The following is a 20,937-nucleotide window of genomic DNA, read 5'->3' as shown; positions in this document are numbered from 1 at the left end:
TAAAAAAGAATGAGATTTTGCCATTTGTGACAACATGGATGGACTTAGAAGACATTATGTTACGTGAAATGAGTCAGATAGAGAAAGACAAATACCATATGATTTCCTTATATGCGGCATCTCAAAAACAAAACAAAACAAACAAAAAGCAGAAACAGACCCATAAATACAGAGAACATACTGATGGTTGCCAGAGGGAGGGAAGTGGGGGTATGGACAAAATGGGCGAAGGGGAGTGGGAGACAAAGTCTTCCAGTTATGGAATGAGTAAGTCACCAGGATGAAAGGTACAGCATGGGGAATACAGTCAATGGTACTGTAATAGCATTATATGGTGACAGATGGTAGCTACACTTGTGATAACCACAGCATAATATATAAAGTTACTGACTATGTTGTACACCTGAAACTAATGTAACACTGTATGTCAACTATGCTTTAATTAAAAAAAATAGGGGTGCCTGGGTGGCGCAGTCGGTTGGGCGTCCGACTTCAGCCAGGTCACGATCTCGCGGTCCGTGAGTTCGAGCCCCGCGTCAGGCTCTGGGCTGATGGTTCGGAGCCTGGAGCCTGTTTCCGACTCTGTGTCTCCCTCTCTCTGCCCCTCCCCCGTTCATGCTCTGTCTCTCTCTGTCCCAAAAATAAATAAAAAACGTTGAAAAAATTTAAAAAAAAATAAATAGTACTGAGGCTTTATTATGTATGTAATGCAATTTTGTTCTGAAATTTAAAATGTCGTAAAATTATGCTGCTGGACTTCATACAGGCTGGAGTTAATCTGGAAAATTGTTTGACATCATTACAAACCTGAAGGCAGAAAAGGTGTGTGTTGATCCATTACAAGGGAAATCGTTAAAACTTAGGAGGATACAGTATGATTTCATTATTTCAGACTCTTCTTCAAATTATACTCATAGAACAGAAATTAAAAAAAAATAATAACCTGCAAAACTATGTCTCAGTAAACTATCTTCTTTAGAATTTCTACATAGATCAAAATCAAAAGATGGTTCCTAAGCATCAACTGAGAAGGAAACATTCCAGTATGGACAGATGGACGTTCATCTGCACAGAGTGGAACATTCATTTTGGTGTTTGGCTTAAGTCTCCAAACAGAAATAAACTCTTATTTGAGTAGCCAAATTTCTAGATGTAGTAATAAACATATAGACTCATGAGCAGATGAAAAATTATCTTCAGAGGTGATGTTTACTTTGCTTTTCCATCAGTAGTGGTCAAATTCTGTGAGGGCAATTCTGAATTCATTACCCATTAGAAAGCCTTTGGAGGGGAGAGGTCTGACAGCACACTTCCGCATGGTGACCTGGTGAAGTCTTCACCTACCTTCCCCCTAGCAAAGGACCCTGACTACATAGTTAGGCATTAGTAAAATTTATAATTAGCATTAACTGTGTCAAGCACCTCAGCTACCTTCTTTTTTACAACCTATTTTCCCACTTCTTCATAATAGAAAACTGCCAGAGGACATATTCTTTACTCTTCCTGAGTAAAATCAATAGACTTATTAGGCATTCAAAAATGGGGGTCATGGGGCGCCTGGGTGGCTCAGTCGGTTGGGTGGCCGACTTCGGCTCAGGTCACGATCTCGCGGTCCGTGAGTTCGAGCCCCGCGTCGGGCTCTGGGCTGATGGCTCAGAGCTTGGAGCCTGCTTCCAATTCTGTGTCTCCCTCTCTCTCTGACCCTCCCCTGTTCATGCTCTGTCTCTCTCTGTCTCAAAAATAAATAAAACGTTAAAAAAATTAAAAATGGGGGTCATATTATTCTCAGTACATAAGCAATGCTCTCTTGGTAGCTGAAACAAACCCTAAAGTCTTAACAGCAAGTGACTGTGCCTCTCCACCCCTGACATAAAATTTAAAAATTATACTCTGGGTCCAACACCAAAGGAGATAAAATTTTTCAAATATATACATAGAACAGATTTCAAAAAAGAATCAAGAACTGAAATTGCAAATATAAACATTTTGATGACTCTTTACATTTACTGCAGCTCAGAACCTTAACTGAACATATGGGCTTCCAAAGTTAGTCATTATTTTAATGAAGAACTTGGCCCTTCATTGGACCTGATTTAAAAACCAGTGAAAGTATGCAAGGTTATCCAAGGACATTAACCATGGTGTTTCTCACTTGAAATAGAAAAATAATAGCAGTGCTGCATAGGCTACAGAAGCCCCATGATCTACATTTGCAAATGCACTGAGTGCTAACTCTACTCAGAAAATGCCTGCAATTTAGAAAGGAAGAAAAAAGGAGAAAACACTCCTACTTTACCTAATTCCTAACTGTCAGTAACTAGAATGGGATGGGATACCAGCTGACATCTATCATTTGGTTAATTGTCAAAGTGCATTCATCAGACCTGTCTGGCTCTGCCAGGTAGCTTCCTCCTCCATCACTACTCCAAGTATATCCCGACAAAGCTGGACCCAAGAGAAGACAATCTTCTTCAAGGCCATTGAAGCTGTATCCTTGGCAGAAATCACAAAACTAGCTTCGATGTCTATGTATATAGGCAAACCCAGGGTAGTCATGCCTCTAGTTATCTTTCAGACAGCAAATACTTTTATGTACTGCAATCATTTCATGGGTAATTTTCATTTGAAATTAATTCAGGTAAATTGATATTTCTATACAATTTTGGAATGTATTAGGATTTAATTGTAGAATATTATCTTCATATATTCCATTACAATGGAATCACAGTTGCTTTCAATTACATACCAATGGAAGTCCAGTTAGCTACAAAATAGTTTTTTCCTTTCTCATCCTACTCACATGACTTCTTAACCTAAAGAGAACTGATATTTTTTACCTTCATGTTCAGGACAATACACTAGCTGTTAAGTGGAGTTTTCATACTTATTATCCTTCTTAACATGAATGATAAAAGAAATAAAAGTTTGGCTAGTGTATTTAATAATGTTACATTATCTTGAAAATATGTGTCCTTGGTTACAGAATTTTCATTCTTTTATCTTAAAAATTGTGGCAAAACAATATACTAAATCATCCAAGGACATCAGACAAAATCTTTTTTATTTCAAATATTAAAATCTATTCATTCATTTCATTGATCTAAGTGCTCAACAAGTACTTACAGAGAACTGTAATAGGCACTGCTTTAAGCACTGAAGATCTGCAATGTTCTAGAAAAAAGATCTCTGCTAGTGGGAGCATACATTCCAGTGGAACATAAATAAATCAGTAAGTATGTGGCATAATGTTGGAAAAGTTCTAGAAAGAAAATGAAAGCAAGCATAAAAGCACAGAATAGCACTGCCTAATAGAACTTTCTGCAAAGATGTATCTATGTTGTCCACTAACCACTAACCACATGTGACTGATGGGCTCTGAAATTGTGGCCAGAGTGACCAAAGAATTGAATTTTTTCATTTTATGTAATTTCATTAATTTTAATTGTCACATTTGGCTAGTGGCTCCCATGTTGGACAGAACAGGGATAGAGAGTAAGGCAGGTGCCCACCCATTTAAACAGCACCATCATGGAAGGGGGGTGACCTTTGAGCAGAACCTGAACAAAGGAGGGAGAGTGAGCCAGAATCTGGCCTTTCCCCTCAGCAGCAAGCCTAAATTTCGGTGTTACTAAACAAGAATTACCGCAGTGCCATGGCACCTCTTTTAAGGACTATCAATGGCAGTCCTTCAAAATCTCTACTACACGTAGCACTTTAAGATCTGGGTGCATCAGGAAATATTGAGCCATGATTTAATATGTAGGAAAAAACGGTTGGCAACTAACCTATCATTGTAACCCATCCTCTCCAATGAACAACTTTACCTTCTTTAACATATAGGGGCACCTGGGTGGCTCAGTAAGTTAAGCATCCGACTTCAGCTCAGGTCATGGTCTCATGGTTTGTGAGTTTGAGCCCCGCATCGGGCTCTGTGCTCACAGCTTGGAGCCTGGAGCCTGCTTTGGATTCTGTGTCTCCCTCTCTCTCTGCCCCTCCACTGCTCACACTCTGTCTCTCTCTCCCTCAAAATAAATAAACATTAAAAAAAAAAGATGTAGGGGCGCCTGGGTGGCGCAGTCGGTTAAGCGTCCGACTTCAGCCAGGTCACGATCTTGCGGTCCGTGGGTATGAGCCCCGCATCGGGCTCTGGGCTGATGGCTCAGAGCCTGGAGCCTGTTTCCGATTCTGTGTCTCCCTCTCTCTCTGCCCCTCCCCCGTTCATGCTCTCTCTCTGTCCCAAAAATAAATAAAAAACGTTGAAAAAAAATTAAAAAAAAAAAGATGTAAACATATAATAAAAACTATCTGACCAATTATACTTCTCTGTTGCCTCAGCTGGCCAGGAAATTCAGCATTAAGTGCTCTAGAGCAATTAACTAAAATATCTTAAGTTTCTGGCATAACTCCCTCCTGTTTTCTCTATACTGTTTTGAGTTTTTGTTGTATTTACCCCCATGGTATGGGCTTCTTTTATTTTGATCTACTTCAAATACTTTTGGAGTAGAAAGGATGGGAGTTATAATCCCATCAAATGGTTTAAATAATGTTGAATTACCATTTCTTTGAAATTTAAGCCTTAAAGAAAGCCCATGTTAAAGATTATAGTCTGAGAGTTTAAGAGAACTGAGAGTTCTACTAAGGATTCACTCATTCCGTGGGAAATAATGGGTCCAAAAGATTTCATAAAGTGTGTGCATAACACACACAGGAATAAATGAGCTACACTTGTTAGAAGTGACTGAGAAACATTTCCCAAACGACTTATTCCAGCAGGAAAGTATCTTAGAGGGTATGGTCCAATAATAAGGGATGAGATCACTGGAGGTGGGACAACCCAAAAGTACCCAGCTAGGAAAAATCGGTTTCCATGACTCATGGCTCAAAAGTTACTAGGAGTCGTAGGGTATCCTTGACAGTGAGAATCAAGCCTGATCCTTGAAAGGGCACATGTACTCATAAGAGGCAGAAGAGGTCAAGGGCATGGGCTCCTGAGCTAGAGCAACTCTGCCACTTCCTAACTGTAGAGCACTGGACAAGTTACTTAATATCTTAAACCTCAGTTTTCTTATCTCATAGGGTTATTGTTAGGCTTAAAAGAGAAAATCTATGTATCGCTTGGAACAGTTCTTGGTACAAATACAGTAAATGCTCAAAAATTACCGGCGATTATCAGGAGGAAGAAAACGTGCTTTGGAATCAAACACATTTGGGTTTAAATAAGCCTCTTCTGAAATGTCTGGCAAGGTTTTGAATTTCTATGTCTCAGTCCTCACATGTACATAAACGAGAATAATACCATCTACCTTAAAAGTAAAAACAGACTGGCCCTCAAAGGTAAGGTTATCAGAGAAGAGGTATAAAACCCATACAAAATACCTTGCACACAGTAAAGGCTTACTAAACACCGTCTGCCCCTGCCTCTCACCTCCCCTTTGGAAGTCTCAGGTCTGGTGCGAGGTTCTCTGCGAACTTGTGCATGACTCAGGGGGCTGTTCTCTCCGTGGATCACAGCTCCCTGTGCATTTCTGAAACCCTAAACCTCTTACCGGGAAGGGAGTTCTGATGTACGCTTTTTCTTATTAAGCCATTCAAAATGTAAAAACAAACAAACAAGCAAAAAAACGACAAAAATGTCTCAAGGCCTAGGCTCTAAAGTTTACTTTAGCAAAGAATTCAGCTTTATCTTCCTTCAGTGAGAACTTGCAACTCTTCCTTAACTTTCCCTATCTTTTCTAACTTTTAACCTAACTCCTATCTCATTGTAAATTCCATCCATCTTGGAAAAACAAGATATCTATGATAACTTGAGTTATTGCCTCTGATATTTCCAAGTGTAATACCTAACAGCCTATCATTCACATATGTATTTACTTAAAGCCTAGATTTTTTTTGTATTCTTGATGGTTTATAATTGGCACCTTCTGTCTTGGTAAACAAACCCCCTTTTATTTTTTTTTTTAAGTTTATTTATTTATTTGGGGGGCGGGGCAGGGTCAGGGCAGAGAGAGGAGAGACAGGATCCCAAGCAGGCTGTGCACTGTCAGCACACAGCCTGAGGCGGGGCTCAAACCCATGAACCATGAGATTATGACCTGAGCCGAAATCAAGAGTCAGACGCTTAACCAACTGAGCCACCCAGGTGCCCCAGAACTATTCAGGCAGCCTTTTAAAACTATTCAGACTTTTCTTTTCTTTTCTTTTCTTTTTTAACATTTATTCATTTTTGAGAGATAGAGCGTGAGTGGGAGAGGGGCAGAGAGAGAGGGAGGCACAGAATCCAAAACAGGCTCCAGGCTCTGAGCTGTCAGCACAGAGCCCGACATGGCGCTCCAACTGACAAAGTGTGAGATCATAACCTGAGCCGAAGTCGAACGCTCAACCGACTGAGCCACTCGGGAGCCCCAGTTCAGAGATTTTTCTAAATGTTGTTGTTATATATTGAACATACACAAAGAAAATTTATAACAAAATATAAGCACAAAAAATAACATCAAAATTAATTTCTGTAGTTTAAAAAAAAAGACCATGATTTGTTAGTCTCAAAGGTTTCTATTTGCCCTATCTCCCTCATTGCACCCCAACGCCCCCCAAGTAAACACTATTCTGTATTTACCATTTCCTTTTTTGTAGTTTACCATATATGTATGTATTTGTAAATAATATATTGTTCAATATTGCTTGTTTTTGAAGTCCTACAATGGAATCATTCCATATGCATTCTTTTGTAATTTGTTTTTTTAACTCGTTTACATTCCTACAATATAATTTTGATTGGTATAGCTGTAATTCATCTTTTTTCATTGCGATATTCTACTGAATAACAAATATATAAATATATACCTCATTAAAATTTTTTTTGAATATTTTTGAAGGAGAGAGAGACAGAGCATGAGCAGGGGAGGAGCAGAGAGAAATGGAGACACAGAATCCAAAGTGGGCTCCAGGTTCTGAGCTGTCAGCACAGAGACCCATGCGGGGCTTGAACTCATGAACCGCGGGATCATGACCAGAGCCGAAGTCAGACATTTAACCGACTGAGCCACCTACGCGCCCAATTACCTCATTTTAATAATCTATTCTCCTGACAATGGATAATTGGATTGCTTCTAGTTTTTGTTTTTTTTTTTAATTTTTTTTTTCAACGTTTATTTATTTTTGGGACAGAGAGAGACAGAGCGTGAACAGGGGAGGGGCAGAGAGAGAGAGGGAGACACAGAATCGGAAACAGGCTCCAGGCTCTGAGCCATCAGCCCAGAGCCCGACGCGGGGCTCGAACTCACGGACCGTGAGATCGTGACCTGGCTGAAGTCGGACGCTTAACCGACTGCACCACCCAGGCGACCCTGCTTCTAGTTTTTTGATATAAACAATGTAGCTCTGGATATTCTTCTGCCTATCTCCTAGGCTAATACTTCTCAAAATACATGTGGTGAGGAACAGTTTTATTTCCAATCTTTGGTGGAGTAATGCTTTTGTAAAATGCAATAAAAATAAATTACTATAAGCATACACCGACCATATGACCTAACTGTTCCACTCCTAGGTATTTATTTACCCAAAATAAATGAAAGTATGTGTCCACATAAAGATTTGTACATAAATATTTATAGCAACTTTTTTTAAAAATTTTTTTCAATATTTATTTTTGAGAGAGACGGAGACAGAATGTGAGTGGGTTAGGGGCAGAGCGAGAGGGAGACACAGAATCTGAAGCAGGCTCCAGGCTCCAAGCTGTCAGCACAGAGCCCAACGCAGGGCTTGAACTCATGAGTTGTGAAATCATGACCTGAGCTGAAGTTGGATGCTCAACCAACAGAGCCACCCAGGCACCCCTATAGCAACTTTATTTGTAATATACAAAATGAGAAACAACTCAAATGTCCACCGATAGGTGAACGAATAAACAAATATGGTAGAGCCATACAATGGAACATTACTTGGCAATGAAAAGGAATGAACGTTGATACATGCAACATATGCAAAATAATCATGCTGAGTACAAGAACCCAGACAAAACAAGAGTGTATACTGTCAGATTCCATTTACATGACATTCTAGAGAATGTAAAAGAATCAGTAGTGACAGAAAGCAGATGAATGGTTGCTCTGAGATGGGGTAGGGGCTGTTGAGGAAGGGGTGTGGAGGGGCAAAAGGGAGAGATTATCAAGGGGCATGAAAATATTTTAAGGACTGATAGATATGTTCATTATTTTGGTTGTGGTAATGGTTTAATAAATGCATGCATATGTCAAAATTGAACAAACTGTTTATTTTAAATATGTGCAGTTTGTTGCAAGTCAATTATACCTTAATAAAGCTGGACAAACATAAGTTGCTAAAAATGTGAGAAGAAAAATACAAATATAGGCCTCAATTCTTTTTAAGACTATTTTTTTAAGAGCACTTTTAGGTACACATCAAAATTGAGAGGAAGGTTATGGAGATTTCCCATTATTCCTTGTCCCTACACATGCATAGCCTTCCCCACCAGAGAGGCACATTTGTTACAATCAACGAATCTACACTGACACATCATTATCATTCAAAGTCCATACTTTACATTAGGATGCACTCTTGGTGTTGTACTTTGTATAGATTTAGAAAAATGTATAATGACATGTAACCACCTTCATCATACCAAACAGTTTCACCGCCCTAAAAATTCTGTGTCCTGCCTACTCATCCCCACTAGCACCTGGCAACCACTGATCTTTCCACTATCTCCATTGTGGTTTTGCCAATGTCATATAGTTGGAATCATACGTATGTATTTAGCATTCTCAGATTGGCTTCTTCCATTTAGCAATATGTATATAAGTTTCCTCCATGTCTTTTCATAGCTTGATAGCTTGTTTCTTTTTAGCACTGAATAAGATTCCATTGTTTAGAGGGACTACCTTTTATTTATTCATTCATCTACTGATGGACATCTTTGTTGCTTTCAAGTTTTGGCAACTATCGGGACACCTGGGTGGCTCAGTCGGTTAAGCGTCCGACTTCAGCTCAGGTCATGATCTCACAGTTTGTGGGTTCAAGCCCCATGTCGGGCTCTGTGCTGACAGCTCAGAGCCTGCAGCCTGTTTCAGATTCTGTCTCTGGCTCTCTCTGCCCCTCCCCTGTTTGTGCTCTCTGTCTCTAAAATAAACAAACATTAAAAAAAAATTTTTTTTAAGTTTTGGCAACTATGAACAAAGCTGCTGTAAACATCCATGTACAGGCTTTTTTTGGATATGTTTTCATATCCATATTCCTTTGGATAGATGTCAAGGACCGTGATCACTAGATCATATGGCAAGAGTATGTTTAGTTTTATAGGAAACCCCCAAATTGTCTTCCAAAGTGGCTGCATCATTTTTCATTTGCACCAGCAATGCATGGGGGTTCACAGTGCTCCACATCCTCACCACCATTCACTTAACCAATTTTTTTATTAATAAATGTAAGAGACATAAAATTGTATTTCAATAAACTTAACCAGAACAAACATAACGTAGGAGTAAAAGAGGATTACAGAAGGATTATAAAAACTGTACCTCACTGAAAGTGTGATTAATATAAACTATATCTATCTTGGTACAGACCTGCAGGAAATAATTTGCAAACAGTGCTGGTCCCCAGATATACTTTGAATAGCATTATCCTAAATCACAAGTGCAAAAGTTTCTCTATAATGGTACAGCCCTAGTGGCCTATTAGAATCACCTGTAAAGTTCTTGAAAACAGACACACAGATTCCATCTCCAAATATTCTGAGTTAACTGATTTGGGATAGAGATTCCTAAGCATTCATGGTTTAAGGCACACCTGGTGTCTCAATAATGTTTTCATGGCACCCCAGGACAAAAGAACTACTGAACAACTCTTTCCTGAATAAGTATTTATGTCCTAACAATGTAGTAGGTGTTTGAAAAACTAACGTACGTACAGCACGTGAGCCAAGGCTCCTGGAGCCAGTGTGGTACACCAGGGGTTGGAAAAAATGCGCTAGGCAAAGAACTTGCAAGATCAGGACTGAAATACATTAATGTGGGTTATTTAGCCACAATGGAGATCATGGAGTCTGGCAAGATGGCTTCTCCCAAGAGCACGCTGAAAGATGCACAGATGATGGCACAAATCCTGAAGATATGGGCATTACAGAATATAAGCCAAGAGTTATAAATCAGATGGAGTTTGCCTTCCGATATGTGACCACAATTCTAGATGAAGCAAAAATTTATTGAAGGCATGCTAAGAAAGCTACTGTTAATGCAAATGATGTGTGATTGGCAACCCAATGTAATGCTGATCGGTCTTTTACTTCCCCTCCCCCAAGAGATTTTTCTATTAGATGTTGCAAGGCAAAGAAATCAAACTCCTTTGCCAGTAACCAAGCCATATTCAGGTCCCAGGTTGCCACCTGAGAGATACTGGTTCACTGCTCCAAACTATAGACTTCAGTCTTTATTAAAAAAAAAAAAGGCATCTACTTCTGTGAGAAGAATAACAGTTCCACAGTTAAGTATTGGTTCAGTTACTAGCAGACCACGATGTAGTAGACTAGTAGACCCACACTTGCCATGCCAAACCCACAAACCCACACTGTGTCAACTAAATTCGGGACTCCAATGTTCCTCACAGAGCAAAGGTTTACAGTCCTGTGCTGCCCACTGCACAGTCCCGAGCTGATAAAGCATCAATTTCTGCAATATCCACAGTTCAGAACATTCTGGTTAATCCATCATTAATTGGGTCCAAAAACATCCTTATTACCACTAAAATGGTGTCATCACAAAGTACTGCTAATGAATCATCAAATGCGCTGAAAAGAAAATGAGAAGATGATGATGATGATGATGATGATGATGACAATGACAATGACGACTATGATAATTTGTAATCTGGCCTTGATGCTTTAACACTTATACTTGGTCTTGAATCCACTGTACTGAGATTAAATATGTATGTTCGGTGTCTTCGAGTTGTGTTGTAAAAAACGTAAATGGTATTTAATGAGTAAATACAGTTATCCTTTCTGATCGAGATGTTGCATTTTCTTTAAAAGGATTAGTAATGGTTTTTCATCAGCCTTTAAGTGTAAAAAATAAAGTTGTCACACTGAATAGATACTTCTCCAAAGGAGACATCCAGATGGCAAAGCGACACATGAAAAAGTGCTCAACATCACTCATCATCAGGGAAATACAAATCAAAACCACAATGAGATACCACCTGACACCTGTCAGAATGGCTAACATTAACAACTCAGGCAACAACACATGTTGGCGAGGATGCGGAGAAAGAGGATCTCTTTTGCATTGTTGGTGGGAATGCAAGCTGGTGCAGCCACTCTGGAAAACAGGATGGAGGTTCCTCAAATATCCAAAAATAGAACTACCCTACGACCCAGCAATTGCACTGCTAGGTATTTATCCAAGGGATACAGGTGTGCTGTTTCGAAGGGACGCATGCACCCCAGTGTTTACAGCAGCACTATTGACAATAACCAAAGTAGAGAGAGAGGTTTGCAAGATGGCGGCTTAGGAGGACGCTGGGCTCACCGCACGTCCTGCTGATCACTTAGATTCCACCTACACCTGCCTAAATAACCCAGAAAACCGCCAGAGGATTAGCAGAACGGAGTCGCTGGAGCCAAACGCAGACGAGAGGCCCACGGAAGAGGGTAGGAAGGGCGGCGAGGCGGTGCGCGCTCCATGGACTGGCGAGAGGGAGCCGGGGCAGAGGGGCGGCTCGCTGGCCAAGCAGAGCCCCCGAGTCTGGCTGGCAAAAGCGGAGGGGCCTGATGGACTGTGTTCCCACAACAAGCGCGACTTAGACTTAGTGTCTGGGAGGTCATAAGTTAACAGCTCTGCTCAGAAAGCGGGAAGGCTGGAGGACAAAGGGAGGGAGAGCTGCGGAGCCCCCCGACGACAGAGCTCAGTTTGGTGGGGAACAAAGGCGCTCGCCAGCGCCATCTCCCCCGCCCATCCCCCAGCCAAAATCCCAAAGAGAACCAGTTCCTGCCAGGGAACTTGCTCGCTCCGCGCAAACACCCAACTCTGTGCTTCTGTGGAGCCAAACCTCCGGCAGCGGATCTGACTCCCTCCCGCTGTCACAGGGCCCCTCCTGAAGTGGATCACCTAAGGAGAAGCGATCTAAGCCTGCCCCTCCTGCCCCCGTGCACCTTGCCTACCCACCCCAGCTAATACGCCAGATCCCCAGCATCACAAGCCTGGCAGTGTGCAAGTAGCCCAGACGGGCCACCCCACCCCACAGTGAATCCCGCCCCTAGGAGAGGGGAAGAGAAGGCACACACCAGTCTGACTGTGGCCCCAGCGGTGGGCTGGGGGCAGACATCAGGTCTGACTGCGGCTCCGCCCACCAACTCCAGTTATACACCACAGCACAGGGGAAGTGCCCTGCAGGTCCTCACCACGCCAGGGACTATCCAAAATGACCAAGTGGAAGAATTCCCCTCAGAAGAATCTCCAGGAAATAACAACAGCTAATGAGCTGATCAAAAAGGATTTAAATAATATAACAGAAAGTGAATTTAGAATAATAGTCATAAAATTAATCGCTGGGCTTGAAAACAGTATAGAGGACAGCAGAGAATCTCTTGCTACAGAGATCAAGGGACTAAGGAACAGTCACGAGGAGCTGAAAAACGCTTTAAACGAAATGCATAACAAAATGGAAACCACCACGGCTCGGCTTGAAGAGGCAGAGGAGAGAATAGGTGAACTAGAAGATAAAGTTATGGAAAAAGAGGAAGCTGAGAAAAAGAGAGATAAAAAAATCCAGGAGTATGAGGGGAAAATTAGAGAACTAAGTGATACACTAAAAAGAAATAATATACGCATAATTGGTATCCCAGAGGAGGAAGAGAGAGGGAAAGGTGCTGAAGGGGTACTTGAAGAAATTATAGCTGAGAACTTCCCTGAACTGGGGAAGGAAAAAGGCATTGAAATCCAAGAGGCACAGAGAACTCCCTTCAGTGGTAACTTGAATCGATCTTCTGCACGACATATCATAGTGAAACTGGCAAAATACAAGGATAAAGAGAAAATTCTGAAAGCAGCAAGGGGTAAACGTGCCCTCACATACAAAAGGAGACCTATAAGACTCGTGACTGATCTCTCTTTTGAAACTTGGCAGGCCAGAAAGAATTGGCATGAGATTTTCAGGGTGCTAGACAGAAAAAATATGCAGCCAAGAATCCTTTATCCCGCAAGTCTGTCATTTAGAATAGAAGGAGAGATAAAGATCTTCCCAAACAAACAAAAACTGAAGGAATTGTCACCATTAAACCAGCCCTACAAGAGATCCTAAGGGGGATCCTGTGAGACAAAGTCCCAGAGACATCACTACAAGCATAAAACATACAGACATCACAATGACTCTAAACCCGTATCTTTCTATAATAACACTGAATGTAAATGGATTAAATGCGCCAACCAAAAGACATAGGGTATCAGAATGAATAAAAAAACAAGACCCATCTATTTGCTGTCTACAAGAGACCCATTTTAGACCTGAGGACACCTTTAGATTGAGAGTGAGGGGATGGAGAACTATTTATCATGCTACTGGAAGCCAAAAGAAAGCTGGAGTAGCCATACTTATATCAGACAAACTAGACTTTAAATTAAAGACTGTAACAAGAGATGAAGAAGGACATTATATAATAGTTACAGGGTCTATCCATCAGGAAGAGCTAACAATTATAAATGTCTATGCGCCGAATACCGGAGCCCCCAAATATATAAAACAATTACTCATAAACATAAGCAACCTTATCGATAAGAATGTGGTAATTGCAGGGGACTTTAACACCCCACTTACAGAAATGGACAGATCATCTAGACACACGGTCAATAAAGAAACAAGGGCCCTGAATGAGACATTGGATCAGATGGACTTGACAGATATATTTAGAACTCTACATCCCAAAGCAACAGAATATACTTTCTTCTCGAGTGCACATGGAACATTCTCCAAGATAGATCATATACTGGGTCACAAAACAGCCCTTCATAAGTTTACAAGAATTGAAATTATACCATGCATACTTTCAGACCACAATGCTATGAGGCTTGAAATCAACCACAGAAAAAAGTCTGGAAAACCTCCAAAAGCATGGAGGTTAAAGAACACCCTACTAACGAATGAGTGGGTCAACCAGGCAATTAGAGAAGAAATTAAAAAATATATGGAAACAAACGAAAATGAAAATACAACAATCCAAACGCTTTGGGACGCAGCGAAGGCAGTCCTGAGAGGAAAATACATTGCAATCCAGGCCTATCTCAAGAAACAAGAAAAATCCCAAATACAAAATCTAACAGCACACCTAAAGGAAATAGAAGCAGAACAGCAAAGGCAGCCTAAACCCAGCAGAAGAAGAGAAATAATAAAGGGCAGAGCAGAAATAAACAATATAGAATCTAAAAAAACTGTAGAGCAGATCAACAAAACCAAGAGTTGGTGTTTTGAAAAAATAAACAAAATTGACAAACCTCTAGCCAGGCTTCTCAAAAAGAAAAGGGAGATGACCCAAATAGATAAAATCATGAATGAAAATGGAATTATTACAACCAATCCCTCAGAGATACAAACAATTATCAGGGAATACTATGAAAAATTATATGCCAAAAAACTGGACAACCTGGAAGAAATGGACAAATTCCTGAACACCCACACTCTTCCAAAACTCAATCAGGAGGAAATAGAAAGCTTGAACAGACCCATAACCAGCGAAGAAATTGAATCGGTTATCAAAAATCTCCCAACAAATAAGAGTCCAGGACCAGATGGCTTCCCAGGGGAGTTCTACCAGACGTTTAAAGCAGAGATAATACCTATCCTTCTCAAGCTAGTCCAAGAAATAGAAAGGGAAGGAAAACTTCCAGACTCATTCTATGAAGCCAGTATTACTTTGATTCCTAAACCAGACAGAGACCCAGTAAAAAAAAGAGAACTACAGGACAATAACCAAAGTATGGAAAGAGCCCAAATGTCTACTGATGGATGAATGGATAAAAAACACGTGGTATATATATACAATGGAGTATAACTCGGCAATCAAAAAGAATGAAATCTTGCCATTTGCAACTATGTGGACGGAGCTAGAGGGTAGTATGCTAAGCAAAATCAGTCAGTCAGAGAAAGACAAATGTCATATGACTTCACTCATAGGAGGATTTTAAGACACAGAACGGATGAACACAAGGGAAGGGAAGCAAAAATAATATAAAAACAGGGAGGGGGACAAAACATAAGAGACTCTTAAATATAGAGAACAACAGAGGGTTGCTGGAGGGGTTGTGGGAGGGAAGGATGGGCTAAACGGGTAAGGGGCTTACGGAATCTACTCCTGAAATCATTGTTGCACCATGTGCTAACTAACATGGATGTAAATTATAAAAGACAAATAAATTACAGAAAGTAAAAAAATAAAAAATAAAAAAATAAAGTCATTCATAAAAAAAATCTAATGTATGCAAATTTAAAGAAAAAATAATATTCTAATGTCATTCTTAAATAACCATAATTATTTACTAATGAGATGTGTGTATCCACTGGGCACTGCACAACTTCTCAAACCTGGAATCAGATTGGACCCTGTCACCCTCATTTCCTGTTACACATTGATTTTCGCATGGCATCTGCTTTTTATTAGCAACCACTGAAAACCCAGCTTTGCAAAATATTGTGCTAAAAAGAAGAAGAAGAATGTAGCCCAATCTGATATTGAAACTGTGAACTGAACTATCTGGAGCTAGTAGCTCACACAGTGTCAACAGAGGCCAAGTATCACTGTGTTGCCCTCAAACAAATATATGTGAATATCCCTTGGTCCTCTGTGGGGCTGCCACAGTGCCCCTGGGCACCCTGGGCACACAGTTTGGCATCCACAGGTCTGGGGTAAGTCCTCGCCTAAGTATTTCTGACACACTCATTTTGAGATTTTAACGTAAGGAAGGGTTGAGGACCACGGGTCTGGGGTGCGGGCCAGGAGCTGAATGGCCAGGTTGCAGATCACACACAGCTCTGCTCTCCCCAGCAGGCCTGCAGGGGACTCCAATGCTGGACCAACTCACACTGCCACCAGCAGTGACTGAGAGTTCCTAATGCCCCACATCCTTACTGTTTACTTTAAGACTTTAAAGTTTTTACCACCTTGGGGAGGGTAAAATAGTACCACCTAGTGGTTTAATTTGCATTTCCATGATTACAAATGAGATTATGCATTTTCATATTCTTATTAACCATTCATCTTTCCATTTCTGTGTAGTTTCTACTCAAGGCTTTTTTTTCATTTTTCAACAGAGTGTTTCCCCCCGCCCCCGCCTTTACTAATTTGTCAGTTATATGCATGGCAAATATCTTCCCCCAGTATTTATGGTTTGTCTTTTCACACATTTTACAGTGTCTTTTCAAAACATAAGGTCTCATTTTCTAAAGGACAGGTTCCTGTTCCCTTACTATTTGTTACTAATAAGTATGGCAAATATTTTCTGGTTTGTTGCTCTCCCCGCCGCTCCAATCTTTTAGTGATGTCTTTTGATGAAGTAATGTCCTTAATTTTAGGTCCAGTGACTAATCCCTTGCTCTCTGGCCAGGACTTTTGTGTCTCATTTAAGATCCTTCCCTTCTTCAAGGTCATAAGGCTATTTTGTATTTTCTTCCAAAAGTTCAAAAGTTTTGCCTTTTACATTTAAGTCCCTTAATCTACATGAAATTGATTTTTGTGTGTGGAATGAAGTACAGATCTATTTTAATTATTTTCTATATAAATAATCAATATCCCTAGCACAATGTAATGATTTGCCCCTCCTTTCCTGCTGATATCAAGTGCCAAGTCCATCATAAATCATATTGACAGAAGTGTGCCTGTCTCTAGACTATCCCATAATGCGCCACAGATGTTAAGGTACTGAAGTGAGGGGCAGTTTCCCTGAGAAAGAAGGGGTAATTTGTATCATCTAAACCTTATTCGTTGTTATTTAAGCTTTGAACTATCTGCATCAAACAGAATGTGAGTACTGATGGCAATCTATTAAATGAAAATGTCATACTTTGTAGGAAAGGAGCAAATCCATATTGATTTTGAAATTTAGCCAGTGAATATATAAAACCTTTATATAAGTAATGCATGTAATTACTGAGGAAAATATAGATAAACCCAAAAAGTAGAAAAAGAAAAAAGTTACACCTTTCCTCTCCCACCCCCAAAACTTAGGGAAGTTCAGGACCTCCAAATCTTGCCCATTGTTCCCCACTGGGCCCCTTGAAGTCTTTAACACATGTTTTACTCATCAGGGTGTGGGCCTCAAGCTAAGATCTGGTCTTCTACCCTGGTGAACTTGGCTCAACCAAAAGGACTCCATCTGGCCAGGCTGGTGATCACCCATGCTTCCTCTTCCTTAGCTTTCCCTGGGTTCTAAGTATTTTTTTCTGTTGTTGGCAGGGTGATTTATGTCATAAGAAATCTTGGGGTCAAAAGGGTTAGGCAACCACTGTCCCTTAGTTGATGTATATAGTCAGTCTTATTTCTGATGGTTCACTTCAGCCTCCTTTGCCTGGGTTAAAAGCTAGTCTCTTATTACTATAGCTATCCACAGTCTCAAGCAAATTACGGAGACTTTAAGAATCAGCATAAGGAAAAACATACATGCTCAGCAATCAATCTCTTTTAAGACTGCTTGCTTAGCAGAATATGTCTGTCCAGGAGCAAAACTCAAATGCACACATTTTATGAGTATTACAACCAGAAAAAAAAAACTCTTCAATCTTTAAATAGATTCTGTTTTCTGAACAAAATATGTATAAAATACAGGTAAATTTTTTTTCTGGATTTTATCCATTGAGCGTCTTTGTCTATTAAGATGTAGATAAAAGGAACTTAACTTCTTAAGTCATCATAAGTTATATTCTGGGTCTCCAAGTAGAAAAATAATAAATTTTACATTCCTTTTCCCAACTAAAAATCAAACCAATATTCAGTAAAAAAAACAATTTCTTTTTGCTAACTTTCCCTCCCTTCCCTTTTTCCCTTTCTGCCATCCTTCCTTCCTTCCAACATTCATTCAGAACCTGTGCATTTAGGTACCAAATTGCTGGAATATCAAGGCCTCGTTAAAACTTAGGAAAACTGGTGGTTTTATTTATATGCAAGTTTTGTATAAAAACAAGTCTAGTGCTTTGAAGGACAACTTGTAGAGCCATTGAGGTGATTCAGCTCAAGAAAGTGAACAGAAATCAGCTCAGGCAGAGTGACCACCACAATCGCCCTAGATAAGAGGGATCCCCCAGGAGATCATTCTAGTTCCAGAGTCAGAAAAGGAAAACCTTGTTTCATTCAGGAAAAAGATTATCTCACACTCTATTCTCAGAGAAGAAATACTGTAGGCTTTTTGGAAAGCCTAAAGAAGAAAGTAATGAGGAAATATTCCTGGTTTTGCAGCTATTAGCAAAAATAAAAAAGCAGTATTAACATGGAGTTATCAATGTGGCCTAGATTTTCTTAAAACTCAGTTGTGACTGAGATATGAGACTACATTGAGTGACTTTTATTACGAATCAAATAAGAAAAGAAAAATGTTTCTTGGATGTATTGTTTCTTTTCCTCTGTATGTGGACCCTCATGTTCTTATTGGTTAACAAAATATATGAACCAAATGTTTTGAGGGTGTCTTCTTGCCTTCATGTAAAGTAACCTGATCTTTTACTTGAATGTTCAAAAACCACCTCAGCCTAAAACATTACTTAAAATAAATAATGGTATTATTATTGACTATTTTGAATAGTAGGTTCAGTAATCTGCCAAAGTCACCAGCTGGACAACGGGACAGCCAGGATTAAAAGCCCAGTGGCCTGACTCCAGAGCCTGGGCATCAAGTATTCTGTACTATGCAGAGCAGAACTGCAGCAAATCAGAAAATGAAAAACCTGATAAAAAGCATTACTAAGATAATATGAGACTTTTGTTCTGAACTTATAGGAAGTTAGGAAATACAAAAGTAATTTAGGCAAAGATTAGGCTAAAATAAAGTGAAACTGGGGTGCCTGCGTGGCTCAGTCAGTTGAGCATCAGACTCTGGGTCTCAGCTCAGGTCTTGATCTCAGGATTCTGAGTTCCATCCCCGTGTTGGGCTCCACGCTAGCATGAAGACTACTTTAAAAAATAAAAATAGAGGCGCCTGGGTGGCTCAGTCAGTTAAGTGTCCGACTTCAGCTCATGATCTCGCAGTTCGTGAGTTTGAGCCCCCATGTTGGACTCTGTGCTGACAGCTCAGAGCCTAGAGACTGCTTCAGATTCTGTGTCTCCCTTTCTTTCTGCCCCTCCCCCACTCGTACATACTCTCTCTCTCTCTCAAAAATAAACATTAAAAAATTTTTTAATTAAAAACACAAATAAAAATAAAAATAAACCAAAGTGAAACAGTCATCCAGCTACCCCCACCCTAGTTTGCTGTTGTGGAAGGGACTGTGAGTTATCTAAACAATATCCACCCTCTCTCTCCTTCATAAGAAATGTTGATGTTATTTGGGGTATACTGCCCTAGCTTAAAGACTGCTTTTCCTAACTTCTTGACTTCTACAGGAGTTCAAGGAAATGTAAGCAGAAGCCAAGTAGATAGAAGTCAGGGAAGCTCCTTCAAAGGGGGCTGATTCAGTTGACAGATGTGCACTTTTGCCATTTCATTTTCTTCCAACTTGGAATACAGACATGATGGCTGGAGTGCTAAGAGCATCTTGTGACTATAAGCAGACTTTTGGCATGTAAGCCAGCACTAAGGAGAGCAGGAAGAAGGTGGGAAGAAGCCTGGGCTCTTTGTGACCACAGGATTGCCAAACTAGTGCTAAACTATTTAGTTTTGGGCCTCTTTTATGTTTAAACCACTCCTACTTGAGTTTTCTGTAAAATGTAGCCAAATTGTAAGTGATATAGTCTCTTAGATTTTTTTTTTCCTATTTTTAAATGTTTACTTATTTTGAGAAAGAGAGAGAGAGCACAAGCACAGGAGAGGGGCAGAGAGAGAGGTTGAAAGAGAGAATCCCAAGCAGCTCTGTGCTGTGAGGGCAGAGCCCAATATGGGGCTCGATCTCATGAACTTAGGATCATGACCTGAGCCAAAATTAAGAGTTGGACACTTAACTGACGGAGCCCCCAGGTACCCCATATACTGTCTTATATAATTTTTTAACTTTTAATTATCCTCAATACTTTCCAAAAATTTACAAGAACTATTAATACTTTCTATTCTAGCAGCACCAGGTGGCTCAGTCAGTTAAATGTTCAACTTTGGCTCAGGTCATGATCTTACAGTTTGTTTGTTTGTTTTTTTTGTTTTGTTTTTAAATTTTTTTTTAAATTTTTTTTTTCAACATTTATTTATTTTTGGGACAGAGAGAGACAGAGCATGAACGGGGGAGGGGCAGAGAGAGAGGGAGACACAGAATCGGAAACAGGCTCCAGGCTCTGAGCCATCAGCCCAGAGCCTGAGTGATCTCACAGTTTTTAAGCACCACATCAGGTTCTCTGCTGCCAGCACGGAGCCTGCTTCAGATCCTCTGTCCCCTTCCCTCTCTGCCTTCCCCGGCTTGCACTCTCTCTCTTTCAAAAATAAACATTAAAAAAAACATTTAAAAATAAACAAATTTTATTCTAATTCACAATAACCTCCCTTCTGCCCCACATTTATTCTTCTCTGCAGTTCATCCCTACTAGTCTTATATTCATGTCTTTGTGAATTCATAGCATACTCTTAATAGAAAACAGTGGAACATCAGTAAAGGTGGAAATGAACAGTAAATGAAAAGTCAACAGCCTGTGATATAAAAGGGAAAAAAGATATTGAGAAATTAAAGGTAAGAAATTTGTCTAGGATCACCAGTCCAGTAATTGATGAAACCAGAGCCCAGACCTAAAGGCTCCTTTATGATGTTGGT

General features: G+C 40.1%; 1 protein-coding gene and 1 pseudogene across 7 annotated transcripts in view; one reads left to right on the top strand and one right to left on the bottom strand.

Annotated features, from left to right (window-relative positions):
- Nucleotides 1–20,937, bottom strand: part of BICD1 (BICD cargo adaptor 1) — a 264,954-nt gene that overhangs the window by 152,371 nt on the left and 91,646 nt on the right. The gene's annotated exons all lie outside the window — the stretch shown is intronic.
- Nucleotides 10,054–10,879, top strand: LOC101090627 (annotated as a pseudogene).

This window comes from Felis catus, chromosome B4, assembly GCF_018350175.1.
Source record: "Felis catus isolate Fca126 chromosome B4, F.catus_Fca126_mat1.0, whole genome shotgun sequence".
Classification (NCBI taxonomy): Eukaryota; Metazoa; Chordata; class Mammalia; order Carnivora; family Felidae; genus Felis; species Felis catus.
This window is presented reverse-complemented; position numbering and strand designations above follow the sequence as displayed.